The sequence below is a fragment of the Halichoerus grypus genome, chromosome 8, assembly GCF_964656455.1.
Source record: "Halichoerus grypus chromosome 8, mHalGry1.hap1.1, whole genome shotgun sequence".
Lineage (NCBI taxonomy): Eukaryota > Metazoa > Chordata > Mammalia > Carnivora > Phocidae > Halichoerus > Halichoerus grypus.
This window is the reverse complement of record NC_135719.1, coordinates 32553342-32572131: the sequence shown is the minus strand read 5'-3', so window position 1 is coordinate 32572131 and position 18790 is coordinate 32553342. Positions and strand designations below refer to the sequence as shown.

At 39.3% G+C, this 18790-nt stretch overlaps 1 protein-coding gene and 1 pseudogene across 2 annotated transcripts in view; one reads left to right on the top strand and one right to left on the bottom strand.

The window, feature by feature from the left end:
* Nucleotides 1–18790, top strand: part of GABRB3 (gamma-aminobutyric acid type A receptor subunit beta3) — a 248134-nt gene that overhangs the window by 130879 nt on the left and 98465 nt on the right. The gene's annotated exons all lie outside the window — the stretch shown is intronic.
* On the bottom strand, nt 6833–8454 carry LOC118530251 (translation initiation factor eIF2B subunit beta pseudogene; annotated as a pseudogene).

Below are 18790 nucleotides of genomic sequence, written 5' to 3'. Positions count from 1 at the left end.
TAGTAACACCAAATGCTAGTGAGGATACAGAGAAACTGTATCACTCATGCATTTTTGGTGGGAATATAAAATGATAACTCCATAACATAATTTTGAAGTTTCTTATAATAAAAACCAAACATGTGCTTACCATATGACCCAGCAGTTGCATTTTTTTGGTGTTTATCCCAGGAGAATGAAGGCTGTTCATAGTGTAGCTTTACTCATAATAGCTAAAATAGCTAAAAAGGAGAAAAAAGTAAACAACCTAAATGTATTTCAGAGTGTATGGTTAAATAAACTGCCTTATCCATACATTGAAATGCTACTTAGCAAAAAGAAGGAGGAAGAAATTGATATGTGCATTACTTGGATAGATGTCATGGGAATTATTCTGAGTGAAAAAAAATATCTCAAAAGATTGCCTACTACATATTTAGGTTTATGTAACATTCTATATATGACACAACTCTAGATCTGGAGAACAGATGAATGATTGCCAGGGGTCACAGATGGGGGTGGAGGAATTGAAGAGGGGAAAACTATCAAAGGCCTTGATATGAGGCAACCTTGTGTGATGTATGTGAAATATATTGGATGTATACTAGAAATAAAGTAAAGGTACTAAAGTATCTTGACTGTAGAAGTATCAATACCCTGGTGTGAAATTGTATTGAGTCTTGCCAAATGTAACCATGATAGGAAATTGGATACAGAGTGCCAAGTGTTTCCATATTATTTTTTATAGTAGTATATGAATTTAGAAGAATATCAAAATAAAAATAATTAAAAAATAGGGATTATAACAGTGTCCTGTATGTTCAAAAAGTTTAGAAGGGACACAAAAGATATAAAAAACAACCCAGTATCTGAGATGAGGAATGCTGGATGGGATGAATGACAAATTAGAAAGTGCAGAAGAAAATGTTAGCACACTTGAAGCCACTGTAATAGAATCTATCTAAAATCACATACTGAAAAGGAAAAGGGCCAGAAGTGTTATAAAGAGTATTACAGAGGGCAAAAAGGAGGGAGAAGGCAAAAAAATAAACATATAGTGACCACACCTTTTCCAAGTTTGAGGAAAACTATAATCCTAACTACTCAAGGACCTCAACAAACCTCAAGTTTGCAAAAGAAGCATGGAGACAACCACACCATAATCAAATTGATCAAGATCAGTAATAAAGAAAAAAATATTAAAAGAAGTCAGAGGATAAAAATGTTATGTACAGAAATACAGCATAATGAGGTCAGTAGATTTTTTGTTAGAAATAATGCAAGTGAGAAGACAGTGGATCAACATTATTAAAGCCACTGAAAGAAAAATAAAAAACAACTATCAATCTAGGATTTGTATCCTCTGAAGATATCTTTCACAATCAAAGGCAAAATAAATAATTTTTTAGACATACAAGATTTGAAAGAATGCATTGACAGCGGAACTGCAGTATAAGAACTGTTAAATGTAGTCCTCAGGCAGAAAAAATTACCACAGATGGAAATATGGGTCTATAAAAAGAATGGAAAGCACCCAGAAATTATAACTACATGGGTAAATATGTAAGATATTTTTTATTATTTTAAATAATTTTAATTAGATGACTGAATTTAAACAAAAACAGCAATACTGTATATTGTGGTTTATTAAAATATGCATAAGTGAAATGCATGAAAATAATAGCATAATGGATAGAGGTGAAAAAATAGAAGTATATAGTAGTGAGATTTTTATACTATATGTAAAGTGGTATAATATCATTTGATATTAAGCTGTGATAAATTAACTAAATATACTATTAATTCTAAAGTAACCACTAAAGTAAAACAGCAAAGAATTATGACTAATAAGTCAAAAAAGGAGATGAAATCATGAGACATACTCAGTTAATCCAAATGAACATGGAAAAAGAGAAGAAGATGAGCCAAGAACTAGTGGGAAAACTACAAAAGAAATAGCAACATGATAGATTAATCCAAATCATAACATTAATGAAATTAAATGTAAATGGTTTAAATATCTCAATTAAATTGATAGAACATGATAGATTAGATTTAAAAACAAGAATTAAATATGCACTGCCTACAAGAAATTTACTTTCAGCATAAAGATAAAAATCACCTTATAAGTAAATTATTTCCTAAATATGACTCCAAAAGAAAAAAATTGGACTTCATCAAAATTAAAATTTTTGCCCTTCAAAAGACACAGTTAAGAGAATGAAAAGATAAGCCATAGGCTGGAAGAAAATATTTGCAAAGCATACATTTGATAAAGGACAGGCATCTAAAATACCTAAAGAACTCTTAAAACTTAAAATAGCAAAATAAATAAAGCAATTAAAATAATGGATTAGAGATTTGGATAGATCCTTCACCAAGGAACATATATGGATGGTCAAATAAGCATACAAAAGGATGCTCTCTATCATTACTTGTTAAGGAAATTCAAAGTAAAACTACGCACTTATTAGAATGACTAAAATTTCAAAAAGACCAATCATATCTAGTGTTGATGAGGATGTGGAGGAACTGGAACTCTGATGTAGTACTGGTGGGAATGAAAAATGGTACCACTTGGGGAAACAGTTTGTAAGGTTTTAAAAAGTCAGTGATACAGCTACAATGATCCGGCCATTATATTTCTAGGTATTTAGCCAAGAGAAAAGGAAATACATGTCCTTGCAAACATACACACATATTCATTACATCTTTATTCCTAGTAGCCAAAAGTGGGAAACAACCTAAATATTTTTCAACAGGTAGAACAGATAAAAAAATATTTAGTATATCCACACAGTAGAATACTACTGAGCAATAAAAGGGAATGAACTATCGATAAATACAACACGGATGAATCCCAGAATAATTAGGCTAAGTGAAAGAAGTCAGACAAAAAAGAGCTATACTTCATTAAAATTCTGTAAAGAGTCATAATGTCATAAACCTCATTATGGACTCAAAGCCTCAAGAAAGATTAGAAGGAGGGGAATCAGTAAGACAGTGATAGTTATTAAAGGTAATCTGTTGACATAAAAGTGGAAAGTTTAGCTTATTGTAACTATTTGAGCTGATTGAGGCTTTTCAGAGTTTTGTCAATCTTTTTGTCACACTTTTCTTGATTCTGCTATGTTTCATCATCATTTCTCATGTGTCCCTTGGCCCAGTATACATCACTTTCCTCTAAAAATATTTTAACTGGAAGTGCTCTCTTTTCCTCACAAGAATATATTCATTAAATGTGAATATTTACATTTTATTTCCTTTTCCCCAAGTCTTTGTCTCTTTGTGAGCAGTGTGTTAGGTCATTTGAGTTGCTTGCTGTATCTGTGTTGGTTTTGAGTACTATGGCCAATTTGTCTCTTGTCTGAATATAATTAGGGATGGATCCCTAGCCACGTCTTCACACTTAACTTTAGAATAAACTGATATCATGTCTCTTTTTGCTTTGAGAACAATTATGACTACAATCCCTTCAGCTCGGCAGATAGGTATTACAACCATCCATTCTTCATGAATGTGCAGCATGCTGAAGCAGAAAGAGAATGAGATTTGGAGATTGGGGCCCAGTTCTGAACCTGATGGTGATTTACTGGGGCACCCTGAGCAAGTTCCATGACTACCTTAGTTGGTTTTCTCTTCTACAAAATAGGTAAAATAATAAGGCTTACCTTGCAGAATGTTATAAATATTAAAGGTAATATATGTAAATGGGTATGGCTCATAATCAATAAGTGATATCACTGTTATTCTATGACTGCATTCCAGAAACACCTGGAAAGGGGACTTCAATGAAAAGGGCCTCTATACCATATCCATCTCCATTTCAACTCTCTTCTTTACCTGCTTGTAATTTCTGTGACACCCTGTAACCCCTGTCTTGGAGCTGCTAGCACTACATTCTCATCATTAACGCAGATGCATCAGTCTCTGGGATGGCTGACTTGATTGAGGCAATCCCTTCTCAGCCTTTACAACTCAGGGGCTGTGTTGTAATAAGCACTGGAATGTGTTCCCCCTCTTCCTGATGCTTATCTGATGTCAGCCCTCCTGGTAGGCCTCCATTCTGGAGGGTGTGATGTGCCTGCCCTCTTTGTTGGGCAGGATAAGTTATTTAGTAGAGGTGACAAACCATGTGTGAAGGAAATTGAGTGCCAGACAATAAGATGGCATTGGTGACTTGAAGGCCTAATCTGGAACTTTTCTGGGGTCATCTGAGGATGTGTTCTTTCTGGTTCACCCTGTGCCCATTGACATGCCTGGACTAGAGAAGGAGACCACTGTCAAAATATGCCATGAAACTGAGGACTAATTGACCCCATGAGTATAAATTGAGGCCAACACACATTTCTTGACCACTGTGCTAGGTGCTTCCTAAAAAGATGGATACAGTTACTTCCTGAAGAAGCTCACAGTTCTAGGATTCCTCAAACAGATGAGTTCAAAAGGATGTGCCAAATGCAATAATCAAGATATGCACAGGGTGTTCCCTGGTTTCTAGAAAAAAGGAATAAGAGGCTTTTGAGCCAAGCCTGGGATTTTGGGAAAACCATACTCAGGTTGATGATGCTGGGCTGCTTCAGGATGATTAGGAGCCAGGCTAAGGGATACACTGGGTGTTGGAGTGGATAGTATAAGCTGTCATGCACCAGCCAGCATGCCTTTTATAATTACCAACTGGGCAAAGGCTCCAAAATAAATGGGCTGCCAGGATGGGAGATCTAGGAATTATCTTGCAGAGGATTTGGGGATGCAGAAGAGAGGGGATTATCTACACAAAGAGTTAAGCCAGGAGCCATTCCTGTAGAAGGCAGAGTATGAGTGAAGGTTTTGGGTTGGAAAAGGAGGTGGGTTTTCAGGACCTTGCAGCAAGTATAGGCATAGAGTTTGGTAGACAAGGAACTGTGAAAGGGTTCTAAACAGATTTTAGATATTGTTTCAGATTTTGTTTGTGAGCTCACCGTGACATGGTGTGGAAGGTGGATGTATCTTTCAGGCTGCAAATTGGAATGCTCTTGGAGTAGTCCAGGTAAAAATGCAAGCACCTGTGCTGAAGAAGTATGGAAAGGAAGGAATCCATTGGAGTAAATAAAGGAAGGGAAAACTCATGGGAATCAGTTGTTTGAAACTCTGGTTTAAGCAAGGGAGTGATCAGTGATCCTTGCCAAGTTTTCAGCTCATACAAATGAGTAAATGTCACTAATTTAAAAAATTAACTCAGAAAGAGCAAGCAGGCTTAGGAAGGACAATGATTTTATTTTTGGTTATGCTGTGTTTTACCTGTTCTAGAGCCTATTGGGAATAGGAGGCCCAGCTCTGGGAAGAGGTCAGTGTGAGCTTGTTAGAAGTGTTAGTGCAGGTAGTCTAGGGTTGTAAATGGGTTTTCCAACCACAACATAGGGGCTGCAGTGTATCCGGATAACATCCATCTTTAGGGGCACTTAGAGGGATGGCGCCTCTAAGAAGAGGTGGGGAAGGGTTGAAGAGAGGTTATAGAAACTGAAGAAAAGCAGATACCATGGAGTGTGTAGTTAGCAGTAAAATGCATGCAAGAGGACCAACGAAGTAAGCACAGAAGCACACCCTGTGGACGCATTGTCTGTGCAGAGGAGTGGAGGAGGCCAGAGTAACCCGAGGAGGTGTGAGAAGTCAGGTGAGGAAGGCACTAAGTAAGGCCACTTGGCCAGCACACTAGATGAAGGAACACAGTCACTTACCACCATCATTAACTGGGAAACACCTTCTTCTCCCTCCTGCCTTAGTAAACAGGATATCAGCTGAGTGGCAAAACCAAATAGATGCACCTTTAACTCCAGACGGTTCTTAGTCTCAACTGGGGCTGCTGCCTATTTACGCCTATTTTCCATTCTCCCCGGGCCGGTGAAGAACTGGGCCTGCTGATGCTGCATGTTTTCAGGTGCTTTGGTTGATTTCTCCCAGCAGCAACTTGCTGGAAGAAGGTGCCCGTATTGGCCTTGCCCTCAGACCTGTACACAGCCCCAGCATTCTCCCCAATGCCTTTGCAGTGGCCTCACCCAGAGTGGCTGTCTTCCCTCTTGGTTGTGCTCTGGGCCTCTTTCCCCACCGTCTGTGCACACACCTTTCCAGCCCTGCCCTCCCTTTCCTGAGTGCTTCTGGTGCCTGGGGACTTTTTCCCTGTGCCGAGTTTGCTGTGTGAGGGGCTGCGTGGGAAGGGAGTCCTGCACCTCAGAATTAGCCGGGAGATGTCCTGATCTGAAGGAGGCCAGGCATGCTTTGATTCAGGAGCTGAGTCAGACTAATTGGCCCCTTGACATCTTTCATGTGAATGTGCTCTGCGCCCTGCGGTTTTCTCCACCGACTTGTTCAGGATGACGGGATTTGTCTTCACTGCAGACAGGGGACATAGCCAACTAGCAGAAGATCCCTACACAGTTGTTGAGTTCCTATTGTTATGAGAACAACTGCTCAGAGAATAGTGCTTTTCGCCTCTGGGCCTTAACTTCTTCACCAGCATACCAACTAAAATAGCAGCTGATGATAGTAACTTCATGTTTGGATCTTTTTGAACCATCAATAAATGGCAAAACTAAACATCAGTTCACCTCTTTAATTACTTCAGCTGTGAAATTAAGAAAACCTTCCAAAGCAATCTGTAAGATACTGTAAAAACTGAATATGTGCATAAATATATATTTATATTATTAATATATTATTTTAACACAAATATATAATATATATAAGTAAATTATATATAAAAATATATAATGCATATTAAAATATTTATATACAAACATATACTTACATATGTATTTATGTATATAATTATTATTTTTTTAAACAGAGATTTTGCCCCCCCCCCTTTTCTTTTTCTTTAAGAAGCTTTTATTGGCACAGCCCAGGGCAAGGTGTGGTAGCCATTTAAGAGCAAAAACCTGTATCCCAGCAAGGTCTTCAGTGTTAAGTTTAACACCCCACTGAACCAGAAAGTTTAAGTTCCTGAAACTTAAGTTCCAGACTCCTCAGGTCACTGAGAGGTTAAGAGGTTCCCCCACCAAAAAAAAATTTAAGTAAACTCTATGCCCAGTGTGGGGCTCAAACTCATGACCCTGAGATCAAGAGTCACATGCTCTACCAACTGAACCAGCCAGGTGCCCCAAAAGACTCCAAAATTTATAGGTCAAGCCCTGCTGCTTCTGTTAAGATCAGAAAGGCAAGAGACAGTCCTGAATGTGCATCCTTGTTATGGGATGACTAAAAGGGCAGGAAAGAGTATTAAGTTTTTTCAGATTGACTCCAGGTCACTCCCTATTACAAGGACGATGTTTTCAGCAGTCACACTGAAGTGCCTCTCCATTCTGTATTTGGCTAAGCAGCTTCTGCTTAGGACAGGTGGTGGTCATAGGACATGATCATTAGGACGGTAGAGTGCACTCATCAGGCGGTAGATGTAGGAAGGTGCATTCCCACCAATGTTGGAGATAAAGAGGGTAATGAGCTCTGGGGGGACTAAGTCAAACACAGGGCAGTGAACGCTGACCTTCTCCAGAATGTCCCCTTCTGTGAAAGGCAGGACTTCTTCAGGAGTCACAAACTTGTGAAATGAATCTTCTTCATTGGGGAGCTGTGGGGAAAGCTTGAACATGGGAGCACACACGATGAGCGGGGTGGAATGGTGTTTTGCTGCCAGTGCTAGAGTGTGAGTTCCTGTCACAGCTCTCAGGGCACCGTTGGCCAGGATGGTCTTTGTGCCAATGATCACCTTGTTGATTCTTGACATAACAGCAAAAATGGCAGCATCAGTCATGACAGTTGTCTCAATACCTGTTTTGGATAAATTGACTGCCATTTCATGACCCTGACAGAAAGGAACACACTCTGCCACAATGACATGGAATTTCCTCTTTCGGGCAGCCTCTTTGAGGAAGGCCTCTAGTGTCCGGGAGAAGCCAATGGTCATGATCACCTCATTGGAGTGGATGTGCTCCAGAGCCTGGGCCGCAGTGTTCTGTAGTCCCTTTCAGTTCCACAAGCAGCTCATTATTGCCTCAATGATGTTGGACTGGAGTTGGGCATAAGGGAAGCTGAAATCCTCGCTCAGGCCTTCCGATGTCAAGAGTTTGTGCAAGGACTCCTGCTGATCGCTCTCTGAGTCTGCCATACTCCTCCCGGATGATCCTGAGCACTCTCCGCACCATGTTGCCCACCGTGGTCTCTGAGGGCTGCGCAGCCGTCATTTTCTGGCCCTCTCGGCGGATCAGTTCCATCAGTTTCTCTGCGTTGCTCCAGCGGTGGTCGGTGATGATCCGGCGCTGCAGCCCCAGGGTCTCCGGAGCCATGTCCTCGGAGCTGCGCAGCCTGCCGTCCCGCTTCAGGGCCTCCACGAAACTCTCGATGCTCTCGTACAACTCCGAGCCCTTAGCCGCGGCTCCTGGCATCTCGAAAAAAGCCGCCTCGCCGGCGGAATCCACACCTGTACGACCTCAGTCCTTGCACTTCCGGAGCTTTGCCCCCCTTTTTTAAAAGGTTTATTTATTTTTATTTTAGAGAGGGTGGGGAGGGGCAGAGGGAGAGAGAGAAAGAGAGAAGCCCCCTGCTGAGCGCAGAGCCTGACCCGGGGCTCAATCCCAGGACCCTGAGATCATGACCTGAGCGGAAATGGAGAGTCAGACGCTCAATGGACTGAGCCACCCAGGCGCCCCTTTATTTATTTAATTACATGTATTTATATATACATGTATATTTATGTATATATTGAGTTTTTAAATACATCTTACAGGTTGCTTTGGAAGGTTCTTAATATTTGTATATACAGTTGACCTTTGAACAACACAGGTTTGAAACTGCCTAAGTCCATTTATACATGGATCTTTTTCAATAAATACAATAGTGTAAATGTATTTCCTCCTCCTTAGGATTTTCTTAACATTTTTTCTCTACTTTACTGTAAGAATACAATATGTAATGCATATAACATACAAAATATGTGTTAATCAACTCTTTAGGTTATTAGTAAGGCTTCTGGTCAGTAGGCTATTATTAGTTAAGTTTTGGGGGAGTCAAAAGTTATACACAGATTTTTGATGGTCTTGGGGGTCAGTGCCCCCAACCCTCGTGTTGTTTGGGGGTCAACTGTACATAAAAATGAGCCTATATATTTTTATATATAGTATAAATATAAACATTTTTAATCTATATATAAGTAAAAATTATGTATAAGTGTATACACACAAACACAGAGATATATGTAGCAAAAGTAACTTTCTTTTTGCTGCATATATTACTCAGGACCTTGTGGCTGTGCATCAAATTGGAAAGCTCATAGTCTAGGGCTGTTGGGCAGCTGGTTGCCGAGGCAGTCAGTGTGACTCGTGGATTACACAAGCCTTCTTGTCCATTATAGCTCCCTTTATTATCTGTCTAGTCTTTACCTGCCCTTCCTATCTCATTATTAAAATTAACAAGGGAACTAAAAATAGCTTGTAGCATAAGCTTACTTTGTACCAACCACTTTTCTCAGCACTTTGCATATATCCTCAAGACATCCATATGAAGATGTCAGTGTCGGCTCCTATCTAGCAGCTTCTCACTTTCCTTTCAATTCGCTCACAGAATCTCAGTTTTGTTCATTCATTCCCCTCAAATGAAGACACCTCAGATATAAATTCTGAAGTCATAGCATCCCCTTCCCCTTGCTAGTGATTTGGTTAGATGGTGATCATACAATCCAGTTTTGGTTAGAGATGTGAGCAGCCTGATAAGCTTCCTAGGAAATTTGTCTTTCTAACAAGAGTCATGAGGAAGACATGGCACTATACAGAAGCCATGGTATGCCGTACGTGATGTGATGGTTTGCTCTCCATGGCCATATTACAACTAAGGAATGCTAGCCCGAGGAAGAGACAGTTTCTGAGAAAAAGGAAAAAGAGGTGATTCCAGGACTGCCAAGCAGTCCTACTTCAAGGCTCCATAGGGAGATGTATTAATTAGCTATTGTCACAATTATGCTGCATAAAATCTGCCTAAAATGCAATGGCTCAAAACTACAATTATTTTTTCAACTTCACATGTCTGTAGGTTGGCTGAGGGTTGAGTAATCTAGACTGCACTCATGTAGGCTTGGCTCCAAGCTGCAAATTGGGTTCAGGTTTACACCATGTATCTTTCATCTTCTGGGCAAACATACTTGCAAGAGAGCAAGCCGAAGCATGCAAGCACATTTCAAGTTTTTGCTTAAGCCACATCCTCTAATGTCACAATGGCCAAAGCAAGCCGTAACCACGTCTACCATCAGTTGGCAGGTATGCATCCCTGGTGAAAGTCTCTGCAGAGTCTTGTGACAAAGGATATGGGTGCAGGAAAGAGTGAAAAATTGGCAACAACATCACAGTCTACCAAAGGATATAATTTTCCTTATTATTTAAGCCAGTGGAGACAGGCTCTAATATGGTTTACAGCTAAAGGCATCCAAATAGAGGTCCGTGTTTCAAGCTTCCTAACTTAAAGGCAAGGAAACACGACATGTACTCTAACCCAGAGGCTGTGCTCTTGGAGCTATGTTGAGTAAATACAAGATTATCATTTCTAAGACAGTTACCGAGAGTTCTTTAGGATTATGTATTAAGTGCATTTTCATTTGCATAGATTTCCTCCCCAAATTGACTTCTTAAATATCACTTTGGACAATAAAGGAAAAGACATAATTTAAGGAAGCGAGGAAATGGAGAAGAGAAGGTAGCAGTGAGGATGAAAGAAACACACACACAGAAACACATTAGGTAATGATGTAAGACAGTGTATGAACCTTGTGAAATTGATGGTTCAGGTATTACTGTGGGATTAAGAGGTCAATAAAATATCTCTCTTTTTTTTTCCTCTCAGAACCAGTTGAGAAAGAGATAAAGTCAACTGAGTAGAAATCAAAATATCAGGTTTATTACTGGTGAGATCTGGAGTGCAGATCAATAAAATATCTCTCTTCTTTTTTCCTCTCAGAACCAGTTGAGAAAGAGATAAAGTCAACTGAGTAGAAATCAAAATATCAGGTTTATTACTGGTGAGATCTGGAGTGGAGAATATGTCTTTGATAGGCAGGCACACATCATTCTACTCCGAGCCAGGGCAGCACTGGGAAGCTGCAGGCTTCAGAAGCTAGCTTCAAAGGAGAGAGGGCAAGGGGCCCTGTTCAGAGTGCCTGCATTTATTCTGCTCTGATTCACAGATGAGTTACCCCAGTTCCCATGAGAGGAATGATAGCCTAACATCAGTCTCTCCCCACATTGGTGAAGCTCTGTCCAATATCAGTCCCAAGGAAGAAAATTCTCAGATAGAAATAAATGAAGAACTAAGTCAATCAGAGAACGACAAATACTATATGATTTCACTCATATATGGAATTTAAGAAACAAAACAAGTGAACAAAAAGGGAAAAAAAAAAACAACAGAGAGGCAAACCAAGAAACAGACTCTTAACTATGGAGAACAAACTGACAGTCACCAGAGGGGAGACAGGTTGGGGGGATGGGTGCAATAGGGGATGGGTATTAAGGAGGGCACTTGTGATGAGCACTGGGTGTTGTATGGAAGTATTGAATCACTAAATTGTACATCTGAAACTAATATTGCACAACATGTTAACTAACTAGAATTTAAATAAAAACTTTTTATTTTTATTTTTATTTTTATTTTTTTTTTTAAAGATTTTTTATTTATTTATTTGAGACAGAGAGAATGAGAGAGAGAGAGCACATGAGAGGGGGGAGGGTCAGAGGGAGAAGCAGGCTCCTTGCTGAGCAGGGAGCCCGATGCGGGACTCGATCCAGGGACTCCAGGATCATGACCTGAGCCGAAGGCAGTCGCTTAACCAACTGAGCCACCCAGGCGCCCAATAAAAACTTTTTAAAAAAAGATTTAAAGAACTAAAGACTTAATTTAAACCTGGATGTGTCTTAAAAGAAATAAGAAGTGGGGCGCCTGGGTGGCTCAGTCATTAAACTTCTGCCTTTGGCTCAGGTCATGATCCCAGGGTCCTGGGATCGAGCCCGATGCTCCTGGGATCGAGCCCGCATTGGGCTCCCTGCTCAGTGGGAAGCCTGCTTCTCCCTCTCCCACTCCCCCTGCTTGTGTTCCCTCTCTCGCTGTCTCTCACTGTCTGTCAAACAAATAAATAAAATCTTAAAAAATAAATAAATAAAAAGCAATTTGAACTTTATAAACAATAGGAGTGAATTTAGGAAGTCTTGTAATAATGATAGGATTTTAAGAAAACTAAGCATGAATATAACATGAATATATTACTTAGGCTTGAAATGTAGGTAAAGGCTTTATATACTTATTTTGAACCATAACAACAATCAAATATGCCAATAATTCACCATCTTGCTCTGAAGTCTTGAGCTGGGGGATTCTAGCATCTCTGTGTTCTCCCTTGTCTGTCACATTTATCTCTCCCCAGATCCCACTATATCTTCAGGTCTGACCTCTCCCTCCTCCCAGGTTCAGCCCCTCCCTCAACAACATCCCCTCCATCTCATTTCACAGATCTCAGAGCCTTCTTCCCTCATCTGTCCAATAGGGCTTTAGTTCATGAGGTTGGGGTTGGACCTACTTGGTTCCACCATTAAATTGTTTAGGATTAAGTAAGTTCATTAACCTAGGCCTCAGTTTTCTTGCCTGAGAGTTAACATGACCGCAACATGAGCTTTAGGAAGTGGCTAAGATGATGAGTGTCTCAGAAATGTGTGGTCTTGGTGGTGCTATTATTCTAAGTTCCTCATTGTCGGACTAATGAAGGTAATTGAATTGAGCCACAGAAACCTGTACAGCTTCAGTCTCTGTTGGAGCCTCCAAATGGCTCAGCATTTTGTTTTGGTTTTGTGCCCAATTATCTCTAAACACAGAATTGGACTGTTTTATCTGGCTAATAAAATATCCCCCTTGTAGAAAATTTGGAAATTAGAAAATGTTAAAAACCCATGATCCCACCCCCTGAAGATAGCTTTACTCTACTATTTCCACATGTTAGGATATTTTTAGTGTATTAGATATCTCTATCTAGCTGACTAGTTGGCAAACTATAATTCATCCATATAACCTTGTATCCATCTTACTCTCTTCTATGGACTCAGCATATTTTCCTTTCTCTTCATCAGCTCTCTTTCCCTTAGAGCAGCCGTTGGAGAACCTGACTTGTCTCTTTAAACTACGTCAGTTCATGCTGTTCATCTTACCAAGTGGCCACAGAGAAGATAGAGAGACAGAAGCCAACAGCTCTACTACCTCCTTATTCCCCAGACTCCTATGCGTCCTCCTGCCTTCTAGCTCTTCCACTCTGCTCTGTTTCCATGGCTGTTCTCTGCTTACCTTCTCTGGGACTCAGCTCCTGCTACCACTCTCTCCCTAACGTCAATAGCTCTGGTCTCTCTCAGGTACCCCCCCATCAATCATCTCCATGCTGAAGCCTCCCCCCTTATCTCCACCCGCCAGCCACTATTCCCTTCCCCACCACTCAGGAACTGTGGTCTCTCTCCCTCCTCAACCTACCAACGTGCCCTTGGTCTTCTGCCTAATGCATTAACCATTTTCACGTAAGTTACCCACGTCCTCTGAAGCCCCCACACCCATGGCCTCTTTCCAGACTGCCTTTCCTCCAGTTCTCAGCCACTATATAAACTCTTGACTACCTGTGAGTTCCAATTCCTGGTTTTCCTGATACTTGCTCACTCCTTCTCCCCAGTATTTTTTAATTGATTGATCATCCTCTGCCCCTTTCTTAGGGATCAGAGGTTCTTACTCCGCACCCACTCTGTGGTTATTCATCCACTTTAAAACCTTCACCTCTTTTAATTTTTAAGCTTTAAACTCTTACTTCCACATCACACTTACTTCTCCTCACTACCCTGCCCCACTGCACTTCCAAATTTTTGTGAGCAAAACAGAACATCTTTACAATGAACTGTTATTCAGCCTTAAAAGGGAAGGAAACCCTGATACATGTACAACGTGGATGAACCTTGAGGGCATCATGCTAAGTAAAATAAACTAGTCACAAAAGGACAAATAATGTATGATTCCACTTACATGAGACACCTAGAGTAGTCAAGTTCACAGAGACAGAAAGTAAATGGTGGTTGCCAGGATTTGGAAGGAGGGAAGAATGAGGAGTTAGTGTTTAATGGGTACAGAGTTTCAGTTTTGCAAGATGAAAGGGGTTCAGGAGATGGGTGGTGGTGATCATGGTTGCACAGTAGTGTGTATATAGTTTATGCCACTGAATTGTACACTTAAAAATGGTTCAGCTGGTAAAATTTTCTTCCAACTCTATTGAGATATAACTGACATACAACATTGGGTACGTTTAATATGTATAATGTGATGACTTGATACACATATATATTGTGAAATTAAGCTAGTAATTTTATGTCATGTGTCTCTTACCACAAAAAAAAAAAAAAAAAATCTTTTCCTCCTTTTCTGATTTATCCACTTCCTGACCCATGTAGCCTCCTTTAGTCTCTATTTTGGATAAGCAGTTGCTCAGTGTCCTTAACTAGCACCGTGGGAGCACAGCCCCCATTGCTGACCTGACAAGCATGGCTCTGGGATCCTACGTTTACTTAAGCCCCCCCTCCTGCCTTAGTCTGAGTTTCATCTCTTGAGAATGGCTGCCTCTTCAGTTTACCCTATAGATTGCTTTCCTGAATTGAAACTATACTACTTCTGTAGAATGCCCAGCTTTTTTATGTGTACTTCTCTTTACCAGGAATGAATACCCTCTTTCCTTTCTTTGACAAGCAAAGTTATACATACATGATCTGCACATAGAAAAACAGATTCAAAGTAGATCCTAGAGCTAAATGCAAGCACTAAAATGATAAAACATTTAGAGAAGAAAAAAGTAAGACTAAATCTTCCTGATCTTAGGTTCAGTAAAAATTTCTTAGATGTGACATCAAAAGTCGAAGTGATAAAAAAAGACAAAAGACATTGATAATTTGGACTGTGTCAAAATTTAAAATTTTAGCTCTTTAAAATATTGCTAAGAGAATGAAAAACAATCCACAACCAGGGAGAAAATATATGCAAAGCATATAACTGACATAGGAACTTATGTTTAGACCACAGAAAGAACTCTTGCAACATAATAAGAAAAACACAGATTGGCAAAGATTCTGAACACACCTTTCAAAGACATTAAATGAATGGCCAATAAGCAAAAGAAATGGGAAATGCAAATTAAAAGCAAAATGAGATACTCATATCATACCTACTAGGTTGACCATAGTAATAATAATAAAAAAGAAAATAGCAAGAGTTTGCACAGATGTGGAGAAATTGGAACCCTCATATTGCTGTTGTGACTGTAAACTGATGAAATTACTTTAGAAAAACAGTTGGGCATTTTCTTAGGGTAGTTACTGTATGATCCAGCAGTTCCACTCCTAGGTAGGTACACAAGAAATGAAAACGTTTGCCCACAAAAGACTTATACACAAATGTTCATAGCAGCATTATTTATAATACCCAAAAAGTGAGTATTCAGATACCCAAATGTTCGTCAATTGACAAATGCACTAACAAACTGGTTTAGATTCATACTAGGTGATAAATATTTGGCACTAAAAAGAAATGAAGCACTAACATATGCTCCAAATAAATGTGCATCAAAAATATCATGCTAAGTGAAAGAAGCCAGATGCAAAATAATACACGCAGTGTGGTTCCATTTATATGAAATGTCTAGAAGAGGAAAATCTACAGAGACAGAAAGTAGATTAGTGGCTGCTTAGGGTGATAACAGTGTAATGGAGAGTCACTACAAATGGACACATGGCTTATATTTGGGATGATGGCTATGTTCTAAAATTAAACCATGGTGGGGGCGCCTGGGTGGCTCATTTGGTTAAGCATGTGCCTTCAATTCAGGTCATGGTCCCAGGGTCCTGGGATTGAGCCCCGTGTCAGGCTCCCTGCTCCGTGGGGAGCCTGCTTCTCCCTCTACCTGCTGCTCTCCCTCCTTGTGCTCTGTCAAATAAATAAATAAAATATTTAAAAATAATTAATTAATTAATTTAATTAAACTGTGGTGAACTTTGCAAATTTACAAAAAAACCTATTTAATTGCACCCTTAAAACTGGTGAATTTTTTGATATATAAATTATGTCTCACTATTAAAAATAGATCTCATTATTTGGAGTGTAGAAATAAAATTTAAATGTAGTCTTAATTAAAATACCAGGCATGAATAAATCAGGCAAGTTTCATGTATACCTGAAACTAATGTGACATTGTTTCCAAGTATACTTCAATAAAATATATATATATTATATAAAGACAATATATATTACATGTATATTATAAATGATATGTATAATATAAACATAATATATAATATAAATATGTAATAGCAGGCATAATAAAGATGGCCTAATTTCTGTTAACAAGTAGTTTATCTCTGTGTGTACACACACACACACACACACACACACACAAATACCAGATCAGAAAAAGAACTGAAAGTGTATGCATCAGAACAGGAACAAAGGTGACTTTTGATTGGAGATATTAGAGGTGTTTTTAATTTTCCCTTTTCCATTCATTTTCTAATTTTACCACAAATCTAGATGAGAATTTTCATTGAGACTCCATCACATGCTGATGAGATAAAATTACTCTCTTTATTGGCCTGCCTCCTCCTTAGCACTTCCTTTCCTCACTGCACACACACTATCACGAGGACACTAGCATCTCATTGCCTAAATTTCTTGCAAACATATTCACATCTTTCTTTTTCAGGCAAGCAGACATTTTATTTATTTAAAAATATGTGTTTAAATACAGGGAATTTTGTCCTTTTTTCCCAATATAGCATTTTATAAGTTGTACAATGTGATGACTTGATAAATGTGTATATTGGGAAATATTTACCACAATAAGGTTAGTTAACACATCCTGCACTTCACATAATTACCATTTTGTTGTTATTGTTGTTATGGTGAGAACATTAAAGCTCTGCTCTCATAGTAACTTTCAAATATATCATACAGTATTATCAACTATTAATTATAGTCACCATGCTATACTTTAGATCCCCAGAACTTATCTATCTTATAACTGGAAATTTGTACCCTTCGTCCAGCATCTTCCCTTTTTCCCCCACCCATCAACCCCACCACCAATCTACTCTCTCTGAGTTCAGCTTTTCTAGATTCCATATATAGGTGGATCATACAGTATTTGTCTTTCTCTGTCTTGACTTACTTCACATAGCATAATCCTCCCAAAGTCCATCCATGTTGTCTCAAATGGCAGAATTTCTTTTTTATGGTTGAGTAGTATTCCATCGTATATATAGAGATATATCTATCTCTCTATATATTCCATTGTATAGTAATATTCCATTGTGTATATATATAAACATATATATACATATCATATTCCATATATATATATATATGCACACACACACACACATACCACATTTTCTTTATCCATTCATCTTTTGATGGACACTTAAGTTGTCTCCATGTCTTGGCTATTGTAAATAACACTGCAATAAACATAGAGATGCAAATATCGCTTTGAGATAGTGATGTCGTCTTTTTTGGATATATTTTCAGAAGTGGGATTGCTGGGTCATATGGTTTATTTTTTAATTTTTTGAGGAACTCCCTTTCATTTTCAATAGTGGCTGCACCAATTTACATTCCCACTAACAGAGCCACCAGGGTTCCCTTTTCTCCACATCTTCCCCAGCATTCCTCAGCTCTTATTTTTTTGATAATAGCCATTCTCACAGCATCCATGATCTTCTATTGCCGTCACCACACCCTTCATGGGCTGTGGTGGTTTATTAGTTGCTAGGACTGCCATTACAAAGTACCACAGACCAGGTGGATTAAACAACAGAAATGTATTTTCTTGCAGTTCTGGAGTCTAGAAGTTTAAGATTAAGGTGTCAGCAGGGTTGGTTCCTGCTGACGGCTCTGAGGGAGAATCTGTTCCAGGCCTTCTCCTAGCTTGTGGTAGTTTAATGACCATCTTTGGGTTCCCTGGCTTGTAGAGGCATCACCCCAATTTCTGCCTTCATGTTCACAGCTGTTCTCCCTGTGTGGTGTCTATGCCCAAATTTCCCCTTTTTATAAGGACACTACTCATATTGAACATTGATAATGTCTTATTTCCCTTTGAATTCCTTCTTCTGTATATCGGTAATGACATATACATGGTCATCAATAATGTTTATTGGATAAATACATGAAAACTGTAACAACAGAGTGAGAAGGTTTGTACCTTGGAGTTTAGACTGAGGTTGACCATAAGGCTAATCCCAGTAAAAACCTGTGGAGTGAATCTTCACAACACACACACACACAGACACACACACACACACACACACACACGGCCATCCTTAAACCCAGAGAACGTGTTTTGATTGCATATTGGTTCTGTCATGTTCCCATGCTCAGAAGGAATGCAGATGCTAATGGCATTGACCTCAGTGTACTGTGAGGGAATCTGAAGACACCACAGGAAGAAAATTGTTCCTGCCTACAACTGAAGACTGCATTTTGGCTGATGCCCACAGCTGCTATTTTCAGTTTGCTCTAATAAGTGACTCTATCCTTGAGGATTTAAGGTTACTTAGTGGATGTGCTCAAAATGGGCTGTCCATCTCTGATTGCTCCTTGTCCCTTTGCTTGTTTGCTTTTCTGTTTTCCAGCACCCACAACTCTGTGACTGTACTTTAGCTATTATATATTGATTATCTCCTATAACCCAAAATGGGTGCATGGGGTGTTTGTGAAACAAGTAGATAGCAATTACTTGGTA